Here is an 8,051-nt window from a genome sequence, read left to right as displayed (position 1 = left end):
CGCTACGAGCGAGCCCCGGGTGGCTGCCACAACAGCACCCGGCTTTGGCGCAGGGTCGCCGTTGTAGATTGTGGGGCTCCGGTCATCGCTGGGATCTGGCATGCTGGATTAGGAGTCTGTCTCTGTGTCACATTCCCCCATGTTGTTAGGTGTCTGTCTCTGGGTCACATTCCCCCATGTTATTAGGTGTCTGTCTCTGGGTCACATTCCCCCATTTTATTAGGAGTCTGTCTCTGGGTCACATTCCCCCATGTTATTAGGAGTCTGTCTCTGTGTCACATTCCCCCATGTTATTAGGTGTCTGTCTCTGGGTCACCTTCCCCCATGTTATTAGGTGTCTGTCTCTGGGTCACATTCCCCCATGTTATTAGGTGTCTGGGTCACATTCCCCCATGTTATTAGGTGTCTGTCTCTGGGTCACATTCCCCATGTTATTAGGAGTCTGTCTCTGGGTCACATTCCCCCATGTTATTAGGAGTCTGTGTCTGGGTCACATTCCCCCATGTTATTAGGAGTCTGTCTCTGGGTCACATTCCCCCATTTTATTAGGAGTCTGTCTCTGGGTCACATTCCCCCATGTTATTAGGAGTCTGTCTCTGGGTCACATTCACCCATGTTATTAGGTTAGGGTTAGGGTTAGGGTTAGGGTTAGGGTTAGGGGTTAGGGTTAGGGTTAGGGTTAGGGTTAGGGGATGCGCGTCGCGGAGCGCTGACGTCACGCGGGTGTACGGCCGAGTTCCCTCCCAGTGGGAGGTGTTGGCAGCTTCTCACTGAGCGTGCGTGTACTGTCCTAGCCATGCGTGTGCGCATAGGAACGCCGTGTGACGCGTCAGCGAGGCGGTCCGTGACTGGAGTAGCTGCGGATGTGACAGCGCTGTTGCGCATGCGCAGGAGGCCAGCTAGCGCGAGAGGCCCCCACACAGCTCACGCACACGCAAGGCGGGAAGGACAGCCCCCCGGGTGCACAGGGGCAGAGACATGTGACGCCAGGGAGCCAATCGGAAGGCCGGATTCCCCTGCTTCCAGTTAGATACATTTCGCTGGGTTTTTGGCAGCAGAGGCAGTCAGGATCCGGACCAGCTAGGGGTAAGAGGTAGATGCAGGGGTCAGTGACCCTCTGCATTAGGCCAGCAGCCCCAAGGCCCCAGTTAGGTCCTGAGCCACCTAATAGCTTGTGGAGTATAGGGACAGGCCCTAGATAGGGACACTGCCCCATTTATTGGTAGCTTAGTCAGGGACACAGTGCCTAAGTCGTGCGGCCCTGTGAGGTGGGTTCTGGGCTCAGAACTCCACTAAAGACCCTGGGACTAAGGTGATATTATCCGCGCTGGAGGTCACCCAACGCGGTGTGGAGGACAACGTCGGATCGGGCAGATCTTCCGTGATATCGCGGTACCCGTGGCTGGAGCCGCGGGCAGGTAACCTACCATTCACGTGCACCAACAAGGCCTAATCACCAGACATAGTGGCTGCGCAGTCACACATATATACAGACATTGGTATATAACTTTGGGAGTGCGAGACATTTGGGTGGGGGTTACGGGACACAGGGTGGGGTCACTCTGCGGGAGGTTAGCGTCCGCCGTGACGCCTAGAGGTGGTAGCGTCTGCCGTGACGCCTAGAGGTGGTAGCGTCCGCCGTGACGCCTAGAGTGGTTAGCGTCCGCCGTGGCGCATGGAGGTTGTGTTGAGATGTGATGAAGTACGTTGTTGCATGTAGTAAAGTTAATAGTTATATAGAGCTGTCTGTGTGGTCATTGTGTATTGTCCTGCGAGGAACTACTCCCCCTCTGGTGGGAGCCATCGCAGGTGGAGGCGCTGCATCATTATTATTCGTAGTATATCGCCCCAGGTTCCCTACAGCGGAGGCTCAGCCTTCTGTGAGCCAACAGGTATTGCACCACGCACACCCTTGGTAACATTGCATGTCCCCTGCACTCACGCGGTATATACGATTGGGTGGGGTGATATGACCGTTACACAGGCATGAACCCAGGCTGGGAAGGCAAACGCAACGGGGCTTGTCAGAGGTGAGGAGCGGCGCATTCCAGGTATCTGCCAGGTACATACTGGGTATTTGCTCGAATAAAGTGTGTCGGTGCAGTATTTAGACAATTGCTTGTATTGAAAAAGACACGTCTCAAAAGTCACGCCACTAATATGTCCTGCCCCTAAATCACGCCTCTAATCAAAGCTACGCCCAAGACACACCTAGTATACGCCTATGTCACGCCTATGATACGCCTATGTTACGCCTCTAACCAGTACCTTTTTTTTTTCTGTATAAAAATCATTACCCTATGAGTAATAAATTGAGACAAAGGATTTGAAACCTGGCGTGCGTTACGTTTCATTTCGTTCGTCTACCAGGCCTGAAGTTCATCAAAGACCGGAGATAACAGTGGCAGGGCGTGTAAAGCTTCTCCGGGGAAGTCTGCTGCAAAATGGTGCAGATGGTGTATCCAGTCACAAGGTTTCAGTTTACTTGGTAGAGGAAAGGCTCCTCTCAGTTCTGAAGCATAGGCGAGGAATTAGGTTTTCCTTCAGGCTCTAAACCAAGAGACCCCTTGAGACTCTGCCAGGATAATGGGGAAATCTAGCTGGCTCACTTGCTGCCTTCCCTCCCTGGTTCCCACTGGCCCATCCAGCCCTCTCCTAGGCAATCCTACCCTAGAGCTGGGTGTTAACGGGGCTAGCCCCTCTCCCTGAAGCTGTGCCCCCATTACCGGAGACGAGCTCAGGGTTGCTGGTGCAGATGCACCCACCTTAGCTCCTGGCTGGTAGGTAACCCTGGGGTGGTCTAACTGTGCCTCAACCCCTGATACCTCCAGCCCATAGCAAGGCTGCAACAGTGGGGCTCTTAACTGAGAGTCCCCTTGATGCTCCACCAGGGTAATGGGAAAGCCTAACTGCCCTACAAGCTGCCCTTCCTTCCCCTCCCCTGGTACCCCTATCTCCTGCCACCCACCGGTCACCCCTACAGGGAAACAACAGGGTACAGTCATAGGAACATTAAGTCAGGGTCAGTCTGCGACTGGTTCTGGCTTACCTCGCTGGTCTCCGCAGAGACCGCCGCCTTCGTTGGTCCCGATTGCAGGGGGACTGGAGTGGCCGCCGCCGGCATCAGCTTGGCCGAGAAGCAACGGGCAACTGCTGCAACAGCTCCCGGGTTTGGCACAGGTAAAACGGTGCAGGGAAAGGGTCCCAGGTCTTTGTGGAGTAACACAGCTCCCGCCAAACCAGGTAAAATAACCCCCTCCCACAATCCCTGTCCCTTCCCCCACTCAGAAAGGGCTCCGGCACTTTGCCGGAATCGTGGCTCTTCCGCTGCCACCGCTACGAGCGAGCCCCGGGTGGCTGCCACAACAGCACCCGGCTTTGGCGCAGGGTCGCCGTTGTAGATTGTGGGGCTCCGGTCATCGCTGGGATCTGGCATGCTGGATTAGGAGTCTGTCTCTGTGTCACATTCCCCCATGTTATTAGGTGTCTGTGTCTGTGTCACATTCCCCCATGTTATTAGGAGTCTGTCTCTGTGTCACATTCCCCCATGTTATTAGGTGTCTGTCTCTGGGTCACATTCCCCCATTTTATTAGGAGTCTGTCTCTGGGTCACATTCCCCCATGTTATTAGGAGTCTGTCTCTGGGTCACATTCCCCCATGTTATTAGGTGTCTGTCTCTGTGTCACATTCCCCCATGTTATTAGGAGTCTGTCTCTGGGTCACATTCCCCCATGTTATTAGGTGTCTGTCTCTGGGTCACATTCCCCCATGTTATTAGGGGTCTGTGTCTGGGTCACATTCCCCCATGTTATTAGGTGTCTGGGTCACATTCCCCCATGTTATTAGGTGTCTGTCTCTGGGTCACATTCCCCCATGTTATTAGGTGTCTGTCTCTGGGTCACATTCCCCCATGTTATTAGGAGTCTGTCCTGGGTCACATTCCCCCATGTTATTAGGAGTCTGTCTCTGGGTCACATTCCCCCATGTTATTAGGAGTCTGTCTCTGTGTCACATTCCCCCATGTTATTAGGTGTATGTGTCTGGGTCACATTCCCCCATGTTATTAGGAGTCTGTGTCTGGGTCACATTCCCCCATGTTATTAGGTGTCTGTGTATCTGGGTCACATTCCCCATGATATTAAGAGTCTGTCTCTGGGTCACATTCCCCCATGTTATTAGGAGTCTGTGTCTGGGTCACATTCCCCCATGTTATTAGGTGTCTGTGTCTGGGTCACATTCCCCCATGTTATTAGGTGCCTGGGTCACATTCCCCCATGTTATTAGGAGTCTGTATCTGGGTCACATTCTCCCATGTTATTAGGAGTCTGGGTCACATTCCCCCGTGTTATTAGGTGTCTGGGTCACAATCCCCCATGTTATTAGGAGTCTGTGTCTGGATCACATTCCCCCATGTTATTAGGAGTCTGTGTCTCTGGGTCACATTCCCCCATGTTATTAGGAGTCTGTCTCTGGGTCACATTCCCCCATGTTATTAGGAGTCTGTCTCTGGGTCACATTCCCCCATGTTATTAGGAGTCTGTGTCTGGGTCACATTCCCCCATGTTATTAGGAGTCTGTCTCTGGGTCACATTCCCCCATGTTATTAGGAGTCTGTCTCTGTGTCACATTCCCCCATGTTATTAGGTGTCTGTGTCTGGGTCACATTCCCCCATGTTATTAGGAGTCTGTGTCTGGGCCACATTCCCCCATGTTATTAGGTGTCTGTGTATCTGGGTCACATTCCCCATGATATTAAGAGTCTGTCTCTGGGTCACATTCCCCCATGTTATTAGGAGTCTGTGTCTGGGTCACATTCCCCCATGTTATTAGGTGTCTGTGTCTGGGTCACATTCTCCCATGTTATTAGGAGTCTGTATCTGGGTCACATTCCCCCATGTTATTAGGTGTCTGGGTCACATTCCCCCATGTTATTAGGAGTCTGTATCTGGGTCACATTCTCCCATGTTATTAGGAGTCTGGGTCACATTCCCCCGTGTTATTAGGTGTCTGGGTCACAATCCCCCATGTTATTATGAGTCTGTGTCTGGATCACATTCCCCCATGTTATTAGGAGTCTGTGTCTCTGGGTCACATTCCCCCATGTTATTAGGAGTCTGTCTCTGGGTCACATTCCCCCATGTTATTAGGAGTCTGTCTCTGGGTCACATTCCCCCATGTTATTAGGTGTCTGTGTCTGGGTCACATTCCCCCATGTTATTAGGAATCTGTGTCTGGGTCACATTCCCCCATGTTATTAGGAATCTGTGTCTTTGTCACATTCCCCATGTTATTAGGAGTCTGTCTCTGGGTCACATTCCCCCAAGTTATTAGGAGTCTGTGTATCTGGGTCACATTCCCCCATGTTATTAGGGGTCTGTCTCTGGGTCACATTCCCCCCATGTTATTAGGAGTCTGTGTCTGGGTCACATTCCCCCCATGTTATTAGGAGTCTGTGTCTGGGTCACATTCCCCCATGTTATTAGCAGTCTGTGTCTGGGTCACATTCCCCCATGTTATTAGGTGTCTGTGTATCTGGGTCACATTCCCCCATGTTATTAAGAGTCTGTCTCTGGGTCACATTCCCCCATGTTATTAGGGGTCTGTCTCTGGGTCACTGTCATGGGAGAGGGGGTTTGGCTCGGTATTAAAGGGGTTACACCCCATTTGGCCACCCCCTGCATTCACTGGGGAGGCAAGGGGTTAACTGGACTGGATTTCCCCTGGTATAATGTATTGTCACCATGTCAGTGTCTGCACCACACACACACTGGGATCCATCCGGGAGGAGAAGGGTTAATAGTTAGGAAGTGATTATAGCCCTTTGTTCCATGGTCCCGCCTTTTCAGGCTCCATTTTGCAGTCCCATAGGTCGCCATTGCAGCTCCATTCATTTCAATGGCGGATCTAGCGGTTTTGGGCCTGTTTCAAGCGAAGACCAGCAGGTGGCGTCCGAGAGGAGGAGCGGCGGTTTCCCATTGTAAGTCAATGGGGCCATTGACTTCAATGAGGATTCCTCAACGCCGACCTCCATGAACAGGTTGGCAGCCATCCAAACCGCAAAACCACCGAAGCGGATACAATGTCTTTGAAAAGAGCTTTATCACTGAGTTCAAGGTCAACGACAATTGACATGGGAATCTTAGGTTCTAGGGCACCCAGAAATAAAATTATTTTAGCCCCTAGGAACCCCCACACACGACCCCCATCGGGTCCGAGAATGAGGGACCCCCGTAAGGGGTCGTACTCATGAAAGAGGGTCGCACCATTGACTCCAATAGCGGAGCGGAGGCCCCATTGAATCCAATGGCGGCGCTGGCCCATGCATTGTCTATGGCGGCGCCGGCCATTGATTCCAATGGGGAAAAGCCGCGTGGCGTTAAAACGGCTAAGTCCGAAAACGCAAATGTGTAAGTCCATATCTCCAGGTCTGTGAGGACCAGAGGGCTGGGATTTGGATCGCATGTAGTCACCGTTCCGGCTTGACTGCATGGCCATTTCCAGCCCTCTCCGAACAACCAGACGGAGTATGGGCAAATGTAAAGAATTGTGGTTTTTCCATAGCCTTCATTGGCGGAGTTACTCCATTGAAAGGCTATGGCGGAGAATCCCTATAGACTTCAATGGCGGAGTTTCCCCATTGAAAGACTATAGTGGCGGAACCCATTGACTTCAACGGCGGAGTGGCTCCATTAAAAGCCTATGGCGGCGGAGCCCGTGATGTCAATGGGACAAGAGTGAAAAGCAGAGATTCATTTTTGAGCAGAGAATCCTGTATTAAAATAGAAAGGTTTTAAAGTGCATTTGTGTATCTCCGGTTCTGGGGGTCTCAGAGAGCTGAAACTTGGCCACAATGGAGAGTCACTGTCGGCATAAAGGACTGGCAGGTTTCAGCCCACTGGGCCCAGCAGAACGGAACATTTTAATATGTGAAGATATTAAAGAATGAATTGTATTTTGGGTCTAGTATGAAAACTAAGAACCCATCTGCTATGTTAATGGTCAGGATGGCAGACCAGTTGTCTATCATAAACCCTCTGATCAAAGGCTGACCGCTCTGATTGTATACAATAGGGGGGAGGAACAAAGGGCCTGAGTGGTCTGTAAGTGTCATAATTCACACTTGCAGATAAGGGAGTTCTTAACTACAAAGGAATCTGCTAGACAGCCAGGCGCCCCAAGGTTAAGGGATAGGACTGAGATTGCATATAAACGAGGATCAGCCTATACCCATGGTCTTCGTGTATTTTCGTGATGTCTACATCTGAAGCTGTATTGTGGAAGAAATTGCCAATCCTGTATCCTGATGCCTTTCTTTTACAAACCCCTTAAGTAAGTGTATATTTTGCCTATTATTTGTATATCTTGTGTGTTCACCTTTTTCAAGGAATAAATTATATTTATTATATCTAAGTCGTGTTCAATTCAACCCAGATATTTGGTGTATATTATAACCTATCACAAGTTACCGTGACAGGCTGTATTTACTGGTGGCAGCGGCGGGATTGAATTGAACCTGTATTACAGTTTACTGCGGGACTCTGTAATACAGTTGGAACTCGGGTGAATTGCGAGTTCCTAAGGCTAAAGATATTGGACACACTGTGTACAACATATAACACAAGGTATGGCACCACCTCACTGTTCCCCTTCTTGTGAGAAGCATTGCCTCCAGAACCCAAGTGCCGGCCATCCGTCTGACTGGAGCCGGGCACCGAGACCGGAGGAATGTATCAAGTCGGAGCGGGAACCTACAGCCGGTAAAGCTGAGAGAGAGGCAGCGATCGGTGAGCACGAAACCCGGCCGGCTGAGCAAAGAACCACAGCTGCAGCCGCTGTACCCACCAAACCGCCCGGAGAGCAGGGAATGGACCAAGAGACTTGGGGAGGGAGCGGGTGATCTGGAAGACCACGGAAGTCTTGCAGCAGGAGAGGTAATGGCCGTTGCGGCGGCCCGTCCATTTTCCCTGAAAGAGCTAGCACTGGTGTGTGCGTTGGGCAAGACGTTCCCGGCGAAGTGGGCCCAGTTCATGGCGTTGGTGCCGCACAGACC

This window comes from Ascaphus truei, chromosome 4, assembly GCF_040206685.1.
Source record: "Ascaphus truei isolate aAscTru1 chromosome 4, aAscTru1.hap1, whole genome shotgun sequence".
Taxonomy (NCBI): Eukaryota; Metazoa; Chordata; class Amphibia; order Anura; family Ascaphidae; genus Ascaphus; species Ascaphus truei.
Note: the sequence above shows the minus strand (reverse complement) of the source record.